Raw genomic sequence first — 17,380 nt, 5'->3', positions numbered from 1 at the left:
CCAACGGACTATGTTTTTTTTTTTCGGTATATTCACCGAAAATAAAAACTAACATAAACTTAGCCTATTAGTAAATGACGCTTTTTGGTTACAAGAAAAATCTGTCATATTCTAAGTGGAGTACCTAGATACCGTAACTGGCTCGTACCGCAGACACGACCTTGAATTTTCGGCAATAGGTAGTCTTGAGGTCCAACATTTTTAAAGAACTTACAGAGGATCCATTATTGAGCTGTCGGTAAGGCTCAGTTAAAGCTACTGCACTCGAAATGATCAAACGAATCAAACTAGCCAGTTTACAACACATTTTCCGTATAATACGAACTTCGGCATCGCAGACATCATGAATCCGTGTAGTAATGCCAATGGAACGTGACGTCAGACACTTTCCCTCCCATTTCCGCGTAAGGTCCGTGCTCTGCAACGTTGCACTAATGTGTCGTCGTTGTCGTCCATTCCCCCCCCCCCCCCCTTTCTCGCCGTTCTGTTTTTTAAACAACCCTAATAATCACTGCCAAATAAGGGCCACCAGACTTTTCACAAAGCACACAAAGATTCGAAGTTGATTCAGTGTTGCTCTTTAAACTGTTATAACTCTCTGATATTTGGCTGTAAAGTTCTCAAGGCGTGGTTACTCCAAAATTGGGTACCCAAAGCGACAGCTTCTGCCTAAAATTGCTGTCTACAGGAGGCTTTCTCTCGCCCGTTCCAATTAGAAGCAACAGGACTAACTGAACAGTTTTTCTGCACTTGCAATAAATAGACCTAAATAATGGATGTATTTTCAGGCCTTGCGAAGGTGAAGCGCTTTCCATAAGCAATACGCTAAATTTCGCCAACGCTTGAAATGGCTTTGAAAAATCTTCGAATCCTATTTTTATAATGTTATATATTGAAAGTCGTTGGTCATATTTCTGAGGTTGCCTTAGGGTGAGATTCTCGCAAAGCATTCTGAAGGGCAGCTTCGCCAACCGCCTACTCCAACGATTCGATGGAAATAAAAGATAATTGCGTTGCATTATACTGCAAATTAACTTGCACTCCTTTCGTTTCGCAGGTTATGGCTAAAACGAAGACGTTCACCGAAATACTAGATGAAAAATTCATTCTTGGTGATGACCTCGGAAACAACACCATCGTTACATTCAGCCGAGCGTCCGATGGAAACTATTCATTAACTGTATGGCTTGTTCATCCCTCCGGACATTAATGTCGAAATTGTCGGGAAGTTGGAAGGGACGACCAAAAGGCAGTTACACTACCAAGCCCTGCAGTGGTAAGGCCGTATTCAGAAAAACCAGGATTGGTGAAACGTTCAGAATGTTCGATTGTATTCATTTCTCACGAGCCACCCCTTATGACTTGCAGAATATGGGAATGACATGCGTGCAGTGCCCGTCAGACAACTGAACAAGTGTAAAAAGATGACTCTTGTAGGACGGCTGTTGTTTTGGGAAACTAGAGCCGCATAACTAGAGCCGCATAACATCCACACGCACACTTGTGACAACTGCACGGGCTGCTAGGGAGAGCTTGTAGTGTGGAGCTTTTGCAATTACATCCGCTGATATTTGTTTCGTCCCATATTTCCTAGATATCATCTTCAAAAAGGACGCCCAATACTCGTACTCCAACTTTCTGCATGTCACTTGGCAGCAGCTCTGTGAGGTGCCTAAACGGTAGCACTTTGCTATTTGTCGCATTTAATACTGTTCCAGATTGTCAGAATTTAAGGAAACCAGGAAACTCGGTGGGTTAGATACAAATAATGAAATGTTATTGGCTTATGATGTTATTTTAGCTGATTGCCGTCCTAGCAAGGGAAACATCGTACGTTTTTGCAGTTTGCCATTTTTCTGATAAGAAGGTCTGAAGACTGGTCGAACGTCACAAGTGCGATAGAACACCCCTAACTACTCTCTCAACTGGTAAGCATAGCGTCGCCTCAATCTTTACGACTAAATGACTTCTTAGGCTTTCGTAATTAAGTGTATGCTTACTTTTTGTTGCTTCGTAATCCGCAGCTGCGAAAACAGCCTTAACATAAAGGCACATCACTATGCTGAATACGTTGTCCTCATACAGCTGTATAAACGCTCCAAACACTCATTTCTTTTTGATGTATGCGGAGGCATGCCCAGTTTAGTTGAGTGTCTCGAAGGCGGAGAGTGCCGGAACTATATACAGGTGGTCGCAGCGATGACACCAGATCGGGTAAGAATGACCGGATTGGCAGAGTGAGCAAGGGCCGCTGCTATGTTATAACCGGTGTTAATTAACTTTGGGCTTTCGTATACATTTCGTCATTTAAAAACAGTACGACTCTTTCCTCCCGAAAGAATAATGCTTTATTTAGTTCCAAAACGAACAACTTCGCGACGTCTAGAACAGCTTCACCAAGAAGGAAAAAAAAAACTGTCAGCCGTTCCACTGGGATGGAGATGGAAGACCAGCGAAGCTTTAATATGTAGGGAATAGTATGTATTTCCTCTTATGACTATTACGATGTGATGGTGTAATTGGTTATTTGAACTATTAAATAATGAGAAATATATATGATCCGGTGGTTTTCATTTATTTAGTGGTCGCAGGGGCCATGGCCCTATGGTCGCTACTGTACACCGCCATAGGATGTACGGCAAAGATTGGCATGTCCTTCATAAACACGTCATCAAGGCCACGCGCAATCGGTGAGAACGCGAGCAAAACGCCGCCGCCGTCGACAACAGTTGTGCGCGTTGTTTGTGTGACCGTACACAACCGCTGTCAAAACGCTGGCTACGTGACGAATGGCTAAACGCCGTTGTCGACACTAATAGGCTCCGTACAGTCGAGTTTGCGGCTGCTCTGTCGCCATCTGGCGCAGCGACGCAACAGTGTTGGGAAGTGGGCGCCGCAGCTCGGCCGGCTCGATAAGTATTCTTTCCCGCGCGCTACATTTCGTCTCGGCCATGGTTGAAGCCATTTTGCTTTGTTCACCTGCCTCCTTATTGTTTTTATACGTCTTGCGACGGTGCAATGGCATGCGCTTCATCGGCAAGCGTCGGAGGTGAAAAAAAAAAAAAAGGCAAGTGGAACCGGCGATACTGCTGCGTAAAGGGCTGTCACAACCACGAAGGCCAGCCCGGGATAAAGTTGTACAGGTTTCCTGGCAAATCTTATGAGATCGAACGGCGAAAGAAATGGATCGCAGCTGTGAGGAGAGTAAAGTAAGTTAGCTTCTTTGATATTTGTGAGAAGGTTTTGTTCTGTAAAGCGTGCTACACATGCGCGTTTCACAGCTCGTTGTGCGACGCCAGCGGCCATGGCCCTGCAGCTGATGAACATTTAAAAGAAATTTGTCACGACTTTGCTGATTTGACGACTGCTTGCCGTTGTCTTAGCATTCGGTATGATCAGCATAGCACTGGAATGTGCGATGAGTAATATTTTATGCCAAGGAAGCCTATTTTGTGCTGGCGAGAACTAATTCGACGATCCTCGTTTCGGGCGCTGGCGCTTGAGAGGCGCGGTTTCACATGGTGCGATTTCTCTTGTGATATACATTTGCGATGTATCATTGTAAAAGCAAAGTGCGTATGCAAGGAAAGGAATTCGCAAGCGAAATCGTATCTTGTGAAAGGGGCCTAATGAGCCTCGATCATTGTACATGATGAAAAACGAACATTCGCGTCATGTAAATTCAGATTGCCTAGTTAATAAATCTCGTTTATCAGCGCAGCAGGTGGCTCCGACTGGGTCCCAAACGAGTCAACGAGGATAGCATGGTCACTGCCACACGATCCAAAAATCTGACTCATTCAGCTCACTCGACATGACTGTGCTGACGACAGCCTACGAGTGAGTGTGTAGCTGCACGCGGTCCAGATCGAGCTGTATGACAATCTAAAGTAACAGTGTGACAGGTGCATCAAATGATAGGCCGCGGCGTACAACGCGCCGGAGCGAAATGAGGCATGCATTGCCAACAGTGAGGCGTCGATTAAGAATCGGTCAACTACAACGTTTTCAGGGTGCCAGTTTAGTGACTTCAATTTTAGTATAACAGTAAGCTTTACTCGTGTGAAGGATGACGTCGTATACTTGCTTTCCCTGTTGCGAACGGCACTTCGCGTGAACGTCCACGCCGTCCACTTCTTTCACGCAAGCAACATGCCAAGCAGCGTAGAGCTTGCCTCCGCTGGTTAACGCTGCACCATGAAAGTAATCGTCTATTCCTTTAATAGGCCTGAACCCCGATAAAACTATTTGTGACATCACAGAGGGCCACGCTTGTACTTTCACGTACACACACGCACAAAAAAAGAACACGGATCGCGGATATACGCGCGGCTTTCGGAGGCGTGTATACGTAGTTCCGAAATCTCGCTGTCTTCCCCCCTTCCCAGTTTCGCGCCGCCCGCCACATGCAACGCTGAGCATCGCGCCACCGCGGCTGCGCAGCAGCGCCGCCTGTTCACTGTACGGAGCCTATTAGGGGAGAGGCGGGCGAGAGCCCAGAGAGAGTCGGCGGCACAGGCAGGCAGGGCTGCGCGCATGCGCCGCATTGGGAGAGCGGGCACGCACACGCACAGTCTAGGGTGCCTCGATGGCCTCCTCGCCCACCGCACCCCTTCCCCTGCGAAGTCGCGTTCGCTCTCCGCCGTGCGTTCGCGCCACGTGAAAGCACGCGTCCCTCGCCCTCGTGCGCTATCACTCGCACATAAAACACGTTTGCTCTCCGCCGTGCGCTCGCTCCCCGTGAAAGCGCGCATCCCTTGACCTCGCGCGATTTCACTCGATTTTCGTCGGCCGGTTGTTTGTGTCACTACTGTGTGCGACGTTTGACTAAAGGGACTCGTTGTGGCATTATGTCCGCCACATCAGCGACATAGCAGGAAACAGATTCCAGTCGTGACGAATATTTGCACACCACTCACAAAAGGGCGTCTTGCGGGGTTTCCTCGTGTGGCTCTTTTTGCTTCAGCGTACACATGCTCGACGTACGCCACAATATTCGGGTGTTACGCGGTATTCTTTAAGCAGGACGAAGATTGGGCTTTGTGATTATCCATGTAGACGACCCGCAGGCGAGTGTACCACGCATTGAGCTTCTTGTGCTAAATGTAACAGCTGCTACGTATCTTCATCTACGGCTGCATCGCTGCGACAGCTGTGGGTCGTCTTGGGTGGCGGTACTCTGAAGACGGTGACATAACCCATGGTGGACCCACCGATTCGACTTCTACTCTCTGATGCTTGATATAGAGCTTCTCATTTACCATGGGTTTTGCGGCTCGCATCGCCACCACAAACTTGACTGATTGATAAATTCATTGATTCATCTACTTTTTAGGCCTGGTACTTGGACGCTTCAAGTGGAGAGCTCAAGGAGGGAACAAGCCGTGGTCAACATTCTGGTCACGTCCCAAGCCAGAGACCTCAAGAAGCCGATAGTGGCTTCATGCCAAATGTCAGAGGAGGTAGTTGACATTGTCATTGACACAAGGCTTACTGCGGTGGTGATCAACAAACAGGGGCTTAGGTGCCCTGTCCAACTGCATGATGACGGCAATGGTAAGGGAACCTTGGGAATTGCTTCTTGCAGATAAGCTTGATACATATTGTCGCTCATTGCAGGTATGGCTATGCTTTTTGATATGTGGTTTAATACAGTTATATAAGAAAAATTATGCCATTAAAATGCAACCACACACGTCAATATGACAGGAGGAGACATATTTCGGTGCCTTTCGCACGCCAGTAATGCTCTGAAATTGCTAGCTATAATCTGTGGAGTACTGGGAACTTTTATTCTGCTAAATGACTTGCTAAATTACTGATTTTGCCAATTGATTTAGTAGTGCACAGTCGCGCATTCAAACTAATGTCTCGCAGCTTTGCAGAAATATTTTATTTGGTCATTTTACCAGTGTGATAATATTGTATCGTTCAACTAATCTAAAAATAGTAGGCTTTGCTATTATGCTTTTTATTGCCATTTTTATGTGCTTATAGTCTCACTCTAGCTTGCAATATATTTGCATTGTACTATGCTTTATTATCTGATTATTATTCGTGTATTTTTTCAGTTTTGTGATGTGTATCTGTTAGCCCTTTCCCTACGTTACCACGGTCCACTTGGCAATGGTCGTCAAATCGCAGAGCGTAGAAAATGAGGGACGAACGCAAAGAGACATAAAGAGCGCTGACTCCCAAGTAGTCTTTATTTCATAGAAGGTGCACATTTATAGTCACCACACATAAAAAAAGAAAAAAACTTTATACCTTGTGCAAAAGCCGTTTTTATTTTTCGAGAAGAAAGAGGGGGTGCTCACGTATTCCTCACTAAGTTTGTTAATCGGATCTGCTTCAATAATTTCTCGTGTCGTCTGATTTGTCGTCGTTTTGACGACAAATGCCGGAGCACACTCCTCAGAAGGTTCAAGTTTCAAAAAGTAACACAGTTACCCATTCATTGTCCTTTTTGGCTAACACCTCACGAGATTGGTACCAGCTTCCTGGGCCTATAACGGCCATCAGCGGCGCCATACGCTTTAAAAATGCCTTGCTAACTAGTTGATTAGCTGGTCTTTAGGTATTGTATTTCTGCGTGTTGTGTTATATATTTATTGTATATATTATTGCATTCATGTGCTTACTTGCTTATGTACTGCTGCTATATTGTTTAACCCATGTTATTTTCACAATTAATCCTTGCCTATTATCAAATTGAGATATTCATGTACATTTGCCCCTGCCCTGTGTAATGTACTATGTACCCTGAGGGTAAAAATAAATAAATAAATAAATAAATAAATAAATAAATAAATAGGTAGGTAAATAAATAAATATTTCTCTTTACGTTCGCCTTTTGTTTTTGGCATGCTGATATTTGAATATCATCAATTTCCAGCTAGCGCCAATGTCAGCTCTACTTGGGTAATAGGCCTGTGAGATTAGGTATGTACCGCTTATCAGATAATCATCTCACGCCATCTTGTGTTACTAGGTATGTGTCGCTGCATATTTGTCGCCCTTCAACGAATCTCATTCACCTTAGCTTGAGTCACTGGATATGTAAAACTAGGTGTGTGTGTGTGTGTGTGTGTGTGTGTGTGTGTGTGTGTGTGTGTGTGTGTGTGTGTGTGTGTGTGTGTGTGTGTGTGTGTGTGTGCGTGTGCGTGTGCGTGTGTGTGTGTGTGTGTGAAAACTTTTTTATTTACAAATGTCCTGAGGCTCGACTCTTTCCAGCCGAGGCAGGCCGCACTCACGATGGCACCGTTAGGCCTAGCCCTTCAGCGACATCGTGGGCCCTCTGCACAGCCCGTAGCTGATCTTGAAATGATGAACTCTGTAGCATCTTCTTCTAATGAAGCCATTCTTTGTCATGAAGGGTTGGTGAGAGTCTCAGGGCATCCCGCGAGCAGGTGTCTGATCCCAATGATGCCATTGCGCGCATGACAATTTTTCTTGATCTCCCTTTCTGGATACATTTTAGCAAGGTGGTACGGCGTGCGGTAAGTTCCTGTTTGTAATAGTCGCAGTGAAATTGCCTGAACCCAGTTCAGCTTTGAATGTGGCAATGGAAATTGTTGGTGTCCTAGATATAAGTGTTTAGCAATCTCGTTTATGTTAATAAATAATCTATAAATTCCCCGGTCTGGTGGTGGACAGCTCGGTTGTTACTGTCATGGCTAACAAGTCCTCGTGCCAAGTCATGAGTAACCTCATTGAGGTTAACCATGGTCTTATCCACTTCTCTCATATGCGCAGGGAACCATTGGATTTAAGTCCTCATAGTCATGGCGATTTCAATAAGTTTAGCTGCAACGCCAACCTTTATCGAAACTCTTAATAGCAGCTTTGGAATCGCTGTAAATGAAAGTTCATTTATTATTTCTGGTGGCTAGAGCCATTGGCACTTGCTCCGCCACCATGGGATCCTTGGTAAAGACAGTAATGGCTTCTTGTACCTTCCCTTGAATGCTTGCTACTACGGCAGTATATGCTTGTTTTCCTTTCACCCAGGCAGCATCCACGAAAGCCGCTCGTTGATTCTACTGTCTCCCGCACGAGTGCTTTAGCTCTTGCCTTTCTCCTTTTGATATTGTGCTCTGGATGCATGTTTCTAGGGAGGGGGGTGGTCCTAATCATATCCCTAATCTCAGCTCGTAACTCCAATTCATCCTCCAGTGGGCGTCTTGACCGCTCTGCCCCTATTGCCTGTAGTATATGCCTGCCGGCTCACGTTTTTGTCAATCTTTCCTGTTGTGATAGCTGTTGAGCCTCCGCAACTTCCTCTATTGTGTTGTGCACCCATAGACTGATCGATCCCTCGGTTGCAATGTTAATCGGTATCCCTAGGGTATCTTTAAACAGCGTCCTAATCATCGTGTTCATTTTGCTAAGTTTTACCTGCGTCCAGTTGAATAATCGAGCCGCATAAGTGACATGACAGAGCAAAAGCATCAACTATCTTGTAATATAGGCTGAGACCGTCGCGTTTGCTCGCCGCCGTGCGTTCGCTCTCCGTGAAAGCGCACGTCCTCCGCGCGCTTTTACTCGCACATACGGCCCGTGGCAACCATTTTATTGGCGTTGAACTTTATACGGAACCTCACAGCGACGGCGACGGCAGAAATATGCTTGAAGTGTCCATATAATTGCTATCACAATAAAAATAATTGAATAGCAATGGCTACATGATAGTAAAGACATATGATGGCAATTTTCGGTGATACTTCCACAGAATAGGAACGCACATATCAAATGGGTACATGCTTTATGGTGCCACAAGTAATATGAAAAAGAGACGAGTAAAATAGGTCATAAGACTTGAATACCATGCATTGCGGGACTAGAAAGAAAAAGAAAGAAACAAACACTGAGGACCAGAAGAAACAGCGACATATCAAATTGAATTCGTAATCCTAAGGAAAAGCCTTATGATATGGTGTTTATATTTGCATTGCGTAAGTTCAAATTTTATATCCACCTTGGGAAATTCAGTCACGCTGGCACTCCAGAAGTTAATAACAATTTGCAGTATCAATTTATTCTAGGAAGTGCTTAGATTCCAAAGCATCGGAATGCGAATTGCGGTGAGCATTCCTGTTCTGACGTTTAGTAAACAAAAGTATATAATAAATAGTAGCTTCTACTATGTATATGTGATACATGCATATATATATATATATATATATATATATATATATTGTATAGGATACAATGTTTCTTAAATATTATCATCATGCTTGATTGTCTTGGATGACCGTTATAGTTTTCGAAAATTTGTAATGACGTTTGCATAAGAATTTGTAACTCAGCATCCCATAGAACAAGCGGGCGTAAAACTGCACGTAGTACATATTATTTTTGAATCATAATGAAATAAGAATAGACAATAAACGAGGCACCCGACAACGTTTTCTAATTTCGCTCTTAGCATCTCTACATGTTGCTGCACAGCGCTTGAATGAATGAGACCGTGGTGCATACTTCCTCTGACATGTGGCTCCAAGTGTACGCGTAGTGCAATTAGACCTACCTAGTCTCCATTTTAGAGAAATTAGGCATAACCGTAGGTAACAGGCACCTAATGAAGTTACTGTCCATGTTTTAAATAGTCCGAAATGGCTCTGGCGTCCCAAGTACGCTTGTGAGGGCATGGCCAGGCGTTAAACACCTGGATAAATATGAGATAGATGCTTGGCAAGGATGTCCTAATGGTCTCACAGCAGAACTTCAATGCAGGCCAAGTCTTATTTTGATGCGACAGAATAAATGAAGTGCGCAGGCTTTGTTTAAAGATTAGCTACGGCAGAGCATGGTTGTACGCGCGGTAAATTCTTTTGTTCAACGAGAATCGCCGGAGTGGGTGAATATGACACATGATAAACACATACGTGGATAGTGCATTTCCTCCTCGCCAGCGCCTTGCTAGAATAAAAGGATGAGTCTTAACATGCAGGTGCTGCTTCGATTGTCGTCCCAGTTTCTACACAACGCCACTGCTGGTCGCGTTTGCATCAAGCCAGTCGTTATACGGTTTCCGAAGACGTGACCGTAAAGGAACCAATCCGAGAGTGCGCCAAAATGCTGCTTCTCAAAGAGTGACGTCCATGTGGAAATTCCAGCCGCAGATGACGAGGAAGAGCTCTTTCCAACAAAGCTCTGGAGGGAGTGCGGAAAACGTGGAGACTTCATAAAAGTTCCGACCCGAGTACTCGAAGAGCTGAAGTCAAGACCGAGAAACTTGGACGGAACAGGTGCTCATTTATTATTTACATCATAGAGACATATAAAACAGTAAGGAAGACTATTAGGTGGCCTTTTATAAAACTGAAAGAAGAAATATCCGTGACAAGTACGAGTACAACGACAACACATTATTTGGGAGAAGTTCACAGTATAATACGCCGGGGGAAGGGGAGGGGGGGGAAGAAGGGAGAAAAAGTGTTAGGGAGCAGGCGGCCAAAGAAATTGCTCGTTGGTTACAGGGCCATTGAGAGCGCGTTCGCCGAGTCGCACCCCTCGTCTTCGGCAGCGCTTCGGGCCGTCACACATTTCCCAAGACGTAAGTAGTGTGGTCGGGAAAGTTGTCGCGAAGGAAAAGGAATGGGGTACGCGCGCCCCCTCAGACACACACAATCCATTTTACCTTGTTCTTAGTAAACAAATGCGTTGCACTTGGAGAAAGCAGCGTAATTAAGCTTTGTAAACAGTATGTATGAAAACGAACAAACATATTTATACTATACTTTTTATTAGAATAGTTGAAAGTCTGCGCATGTCTTGTGCGTTTCTTATTTGTCCTCATTTTTGTGAGGGCTGCACGAACCATGAGATGAATGCATACCAACAAGTTCCGTTTTCAGTTCTAATGCAGTTTGCCAATGCGATGTATTGTGGGTGCCAGCTGTATCATCTGTAAGTCCAATTACAGCTGCTGCAGTGGAGATCAGATACAGCAGTAATGACAACGAGTAATGACAACACAAATACCAACACCTCCTGTGAGCGATGCAAATGCTGTGAGCACGCGTTATGAGCAAAATATTTTCACGGCCCCAAACAACAGGGAAAATGCGTCGATACGCATGCCTCTCGGCCGCCATTGCATACGGCCGCCTAATAGCATAATTTGCTGGGCTAGTCGCAACACAAATTATGGTGGAAACTCTTTGCAATGGCGGCCCAGCGCAACGTCACACAACGTCAAGTTGACGTTTATGAAACGGACTTTCCTGTGATGCTCCTCACGGTGCATTGCTTCAGCCAATCAACAAGCCGACGTGGCGGCTACCTTAGACCGCCACCACATATTCGCGAAATTTCAGATATATTTCACGGGCTTCTGCACGCTACCGCCCAATTTTCTTTTTGAAGCGCTAAAGTAACAATATAGCTGTCAAGGATATGACAAAGGTATACGTCGATAAAATTTGCAGCTCCACGTCACATTTTGTCATTTCGATGAAAACGCTCAATTGCATATTGCAAAACTGCGGTTTACCGGCAGAAATAGTGAAAAAATGTCGCAGTCTCACCTGAAAGGCGAAGCATCAATTGCGATAGCAAATTTGTAGAGAGCTATACGGAGTAATGATAGTAGCTTTATCAGCTGTATAAACTTGGACATGCAGCAGCACCGGCAACACGCAGAACTGTTGTCGACGCCGTCGGCGTTTTGCCCACGTTCGCACAAAATGCGTGCGGCGTTGGTGATTGTTGCCGGAGCCTCTGATATAAATAGGTACTTGGTGCCGCAGCTAAACGTCCCCTCCCTCCCCCCCCCCCCTTTCCACGGCCTTTCGTGCGTCAGAAGAAGGCGCGTTTGCTCTACATATATGGTTATTGTAAAGGAGGAAAGAGACGCCTACTTCTGCAGCCCTTAAGGGAGCACGGCACAGAACGCGCGTTTGTTCTCCGCCGTGCGTTCACTCCCCGTGAAAGCGCGCGTCCCTCGCGCCCTTTCACTCGCACAACAGCGTTCGGCGGCGCGCGGCGACGATTTCATCTCCATTGACGTCATACGGAACCTCACATGACCTCTCGAAAGCCAATAAGAGAAATTTTTCGCCTTTGTGAGCTATGCAAAAAATAAAAAAGGGGCGACTTCCGTCTTATAATGTTGCAATACGACGCCTTAAATACATCTATGCCCCCACTTCATTTCGCTCGTTTTCCGCGTTGTCTTGCTATTTCCAATCCAAGCTAGCGTACTCCTAGCTAGTCATGCCACACCCATCTTTCTAGATTACCCTATTTACAAAGAACTATAAACTCACTTGTCGCCTACAGTGGAGCACTGGACTATAGGCGCTCAGCATTGAAGTGGTGAAGCCTCAAGGCACTACTTAAGCCATCTGAAATGCTTGTTTTCTACGGCTCGGAACACAGTATGCTTTCATGACGACGCAGACTGTAATATTACGTGCATTTATAGCATTGTTAAACTAATGAAAGTAATTATTCCGCGTGACACCCACAGCCTTCCCTAGCAAAGGCGGCACACAGCAATGCCTACCAACGCCACTGGCAGCTACTACTGTGCAACATACATGCGGCGGCCTGTGCCTCGGGGCATTCGGCCGTCGCATTATTGCACTCTATACTCTGGCCATCTCGAAGCTTTCGGTTCACTATCGCCACTCGCGACAGAAAGTGTCAAATTTTTGGTTGTATGATAAGGTTTTGGTCTTCATCAAAACTTATTAGATGCGAAGCATCTTATGGTCGGGGCTATGTCACTCCCTCCCTCCCTGCGCCGTGCGGCGTCCACACCCCTACTGCGCTTGAGCATCCTCCTCTCCCTCCTCTCCTCTCCTTGACTCATCTCCTCTCCTTCCCCTCCTCTCCTCTCCGACGCTCCTCTTCTCTCCGGATTGCGCAACTAATGGCAATACCTGGGGCTCCGCGCGCGATAATGCGTAGCAGCTTAGGTTAGAGGCGCGACGGTAGGCGCCCCAGAGGCACCGGCAACAGTCACCAACGCCGCGGGCGTTCGGTGCGAACGCGGGCAAAATGCCGACGGCGTCGACAACAGTTCTGTGCGTTGCTGGTGCTGCTGCATGTCCAAGTTTATACAGCTGATAAAACTACCTTGAGTCGACCCCATGGCTGCTTCGCATACTACTCAGGGTTCCCCTACGGGAAGATGGTGTAATTTTTTTGATGCAAAATTAAACAAGCATCTGCGTTAATATAATAATCTACCGTTTAACGTATTCAAAAGAACGGAAAAGGTTGGGGCCAAACATTAGCCCCGTGTGCGCCATTCGCTATGGACGGCGGATAGACAGATTATAGACGGATAGACTCGCCTAGAAAAGGCGTGACAAGCGGCTTCCAGTGACTGCGAAGATAGATGGCGGGAGAGTCATGGTATTCCTAAAGTCCCTATATAAGAAAAGTACCGCCATCGTTTGATCAACGCCGCTTCTCCTGTATCTCCGATTGGGCGATGATAGCGCGCGCTTTCACATCTTTACATTGTTTTTTCCGCCTCAGAGCCATGTTGAAAGTCCTGTGCGCAGCCGCAGTCGCCGGCGGTGGCGGTGGCGTGCGCCCGGCCTGAAAGCTTCAACGTGGACTTTCTAGGTACGCCACCGTCGACTTGCTTTCGCAAGCAAAGAGTAAAGAAAATAAACAAGCGCTTTAGGAGAGGAGACGGCGGAGGAAAGAGTAGATGGCGGTACTTTTTTTATATAGGGATTTTAGGTATTCTGATATTGCAATATTGCGGTGGTCGATAACATTAATAGGCGGCGCTGGAACGTTGCATAGCACAATATTCTGTGTTTGACACAAGCAAGCGGCGTCTGCCGGCTGTGCTCGTGTTGGCATACGTGGTTCTATGTCTAAATTTTATTGTCTGCTCATTTCGCGAGTTTCACGCTATCTTTGTGCACTTAACTGCCGTCCAGCAGACTCAGGTAGAACTCAGGCGGGCAATACACCCAGGGCACCTTGAATAGCACCACTGGGAGGCGTTATCATCCTGTTCGTGTTGCGTTGGTGGGTTAACAGGTGCGCGTGAGAGGCCGTGGACATCAGAGTGTTTCCATGCAGACTTGTAGACCACGGTGATCTAAAAATAATACTGACCGACGATTCCGATACCCCCTAATTCAAGATTTGAGCGCAGCTCTAAACCTGTTTACACTTCGCGATGTTATTGGCTGGCGCGGACAATCTCTCTCGTTCGGCACGTTCCAAACGGAGCGAAGTGTGTGGTGCGACTGCCTCGTTAATGGGGACATCGCGAGAGGCAGCGCGTGGTTGACGCGTGGAAGCGGTTCACAGCAGCCGCGGCAGACACACCTCTGCCGGTGGACAGCGACGCGTAGAGTGCCTCGATGCGCGCGCCCCCGCAAGCAGAGCGGAGGTCAGCGAGCACCCGAATAACGCGCGCTACTCTGGGGTCATCTCTTAACCATCGACGCCATAGTCCGACTTGCGCAGCAATACTCTCTCCTTATGCTTGCCAGTCTAATAGCTTAAATACATCTGGTAAGCATGCAGTAAATTACATTGAATACGTTTTGTGACCTTGCCTGCTTCCTTTTTTGTCTGGCTTTCGTCCAGTTCTCGTGTCAAAAATTTAGCTAGCTTTAGAATCTTTCAAGGCATTTGTTAGGATATTCACGTATGGTTCCTGTGCTGCTTGATTACACAATGCTCCCATGACAGCCTGTATGGCCACTGAATCGAGTGCGTTGTCGAGATCAGTGAGAGCAATAAAAAGAGGTTGCTTCTACTCCGCTGATTTCTGTATTTCTTGATTGATGCTATGTATGTCAATCAGTGTAAAATAGCCCATCTTGAAGCCAGCCTGCTCGTTTGCTTGTTAAAAGTCAGGTGTTGCCCAGAGTTTAATGAAAATTACATTGGTGACTAGTTTATAGAACAGTGCGAACAAACTAATGTGTGTATAATTCTCCCACTCTTTGAAGGTATTTTGTTATAGACCAGTACGGTGTTTCAGCATTTATTCCTTTTTCCCCTGTTCTGTTTTACTAGGGCAAGCCTATATACCCACAGCTCTTCTAAACTTATTTCTATTAACGCGACCCGTAAACGACTCTTAGCAGAAGAACAACCATTCATCCAATCCACTTTAACCCCTAAAAGAGAGGCGTTCACGGCGATAGCAAGGCCTAGCTTCCACTCAAATACTTGGGACAGTGTCATAATTAACACTACCTGTAGGCGACATGGTTGGTGCGACGCAGCAAACGAAACAGCTGCGTCGGGACAGAAATAGCGCCCCGGAAACCACCAGCCGTATTGTAATGCTGGCGCAACGAGGAGCCCCGCTAGCGTATTTTCAGGGGTCGCACTTCGATGCTGCTCGAGATGAGACCGGCGAAAGACTGTCGGAGATTGCTAGCGTCCATTTAAAGTACTCAAAAGCTTTAGCTTCACGTTTATGGTCTGTTCCGCTAAGGTCAGCTTAAGTACCCGGCCAGGCACTCAGCAACGTTACTTTGCCTGGTGAGAACGGTCATACGAACAGGAGAATACCGAACGCTCCCTGGGCTTCACTTCTAAGGCAACAAAGCGGAGTGTATTTTATAAGTCACCTTGCTTTACAGCCCATGGACTACCGTATAGAGCTTCCGCCAGAAATTGTCACCAGTGCGCTCCCATGGCAATAATGGATAGCACAGGTATCTGTCAAATCTTCCTATCAGTAAGGGTTCCCTCGAAGAGAACAATACATTAGATAAAAAGGGGCTTACCACTTTACAGCAGGTGATACGGGTGGCCGCTGAGTCTACACGTATAAAACGTGGTTGAATAATCACATGCGGGAAAACGGGAGCGGTGGCGCTGCCTTCCACACTCGCCACATGATCTCCTTGGTTCCGAGTCTCCTTGGGTGCCCAGGAGACTCGGGCAACCTCGGAGGGATGTCACGTTACAGTCTACCTGATCGTTTGCCACGCATCCGATCCTCATGGGTACGAGGATTCTTACAATCCTTAGCTTCAAGCGTTCTTGTGAAGTCATTTCGCTGTCTCGGAATTTCCGAGCATTTATACCATTCTAGACACAGCAATGCAATTAGCTTTTAGATATTGCTTCATCAATGATAATTGTTGCGTTGATAAAGCAATGTTTTATAGGAAATTATTCTGCTCCAAAGTCAAAAAGCCGACTGATGCCAGGAGGTCGAAGTTTAGGCAAAATCATGCACTACCCACAACACCCATGCTAAGCTACCGTGCCTGCCGCACCCTTAAACAGTAGTGCCTCATATCCTTCTCGCAATAATATTAGGACTGCACGTCGCTCACGTCTCTGGAGGCTTTCAGTATAACAAGCTTATAAAACAACCCACCAGCCGTCTCGCTCTACTCGGATGACGTTCAGTTGCTGGAAAGTCTGTGGTTCCTGCGTCTACAAGTATACAAGACATTACGGTGGCGGCGACGCTTGCGTTCGCACTATGAATACGCCTACAGCTTCAGCGTAATTGTGGTCGCAGCAGAAAACTGACAATAAAATGTGCAATATAAGTGCCTACAGGTGAGGAACCGGATTTTTTCTGTAGCTTTACCCGGGTTAGATGAGCAACCACAGACGACGTCGAATAACCGTGATGTGTTCTATTCCTGTAATTCTGTTATTTTCGTTTGTTTGTCCAGCAGCTCTTGCTCCTAATTTTGCAGGTCCGGATATTATGCAAGCCGACGGCACCTACAGTGGCTACTACACCCAGTTCACGGGCAAAGGAAGGTGGCTTACGTTTACGGAGACAACAAGATCAGACATGGCCCCCGAAGGCCGGGTTTCCAACACGACCCCCAACTTACGGTCGGTACGGAGAACGACACCGAGGGTGAGTTGATGAACCGTGCCTTTACATCACATATACATGGCTCTGTCGCATTGCTTTTAAGGTGATTAGAACTGATGTAGGGGTCCTGATGCTTTACATATTTCAATGGATTCCTTGTAGAGTGCGGAGTCTTACGCTAATAAACTTCGACAATGGTACGTGCAAAAAAAAAAAAAATCCCGGTAGCGTCGGAATTCAAAAAGAAAGAAAACTATGTATGACGCAACAAACTAGCTCCGTTAATCTCTTCGCCGCTGATCCTTGAGATATAAGACAGCGGATTAGCAAGTTGGTCGTGTTTGAGTCTACGACTTGTTACGACTGTTATTCTGGTAGTTCTTCAACTCTACTGCGTTTTGCAGAATGAACTTCTATGAACAGCCCCAAGGAGCGTGCACCAGCGATATCTGAATGAGGTATTTTTCAGAACTAGACAAAACTGCACGAGCGTTTACTTGTGATTCAAGCGTACATTTAGACACCCACGCCTGACCAAACATTCTGGTTTCTTTTTTCTTTTTTTTCTTTTACGTTGTTGCATGAATTGCA

The 17,380-nt window shown here is 46.2% G+C and overlaps 1 long non-coding RNA gene across 2 annotated transcripts in view; it reads left to right on the top strand.

Annotated features, from left to right (window-relative positions):
• LOC125940493 (uncharacterized) overlaps positions 1-17,380 on the top strand; it is a 77,736-nt gene that overhangs the window by 40,225 nt on the left and 20,131 nt on the right. The window contains exon 2 of one of the 2 annotated variants that reach the window (XR_007463693.1): positions 10,162-10,250. This is a non-coding gene — a long non-coding RNA (uncharacterized LOC125940493). Of the gene's footprint in view, positions 1-9,824; positions 10,251-17,380 lie in introns of those variants that run through there. The other variant, XR_007463692.1, reaches the window with a different exon arrangement.

Source organism: Dermacentor silvarum, chromosome 10, assembly GCF_013339745.2.
Source record: "Dermacentor silvarum isolate Dsil-2018 chromosome 10, BIME_Dsil_1.4, whole genome shotgun sequence".
Taxonomy (NCBI): domain Eukaryota; kingdom Metazoa; phylum Arthropoda; class Arachnida; order Ixodida; family Ixodidae; genus Dermacentor; species Dermacentor silvarum.
Note: the sequence above shows the minus strand (reverse complement) of the source record. Positions and strands in the feature narration are given on the sequence as shown.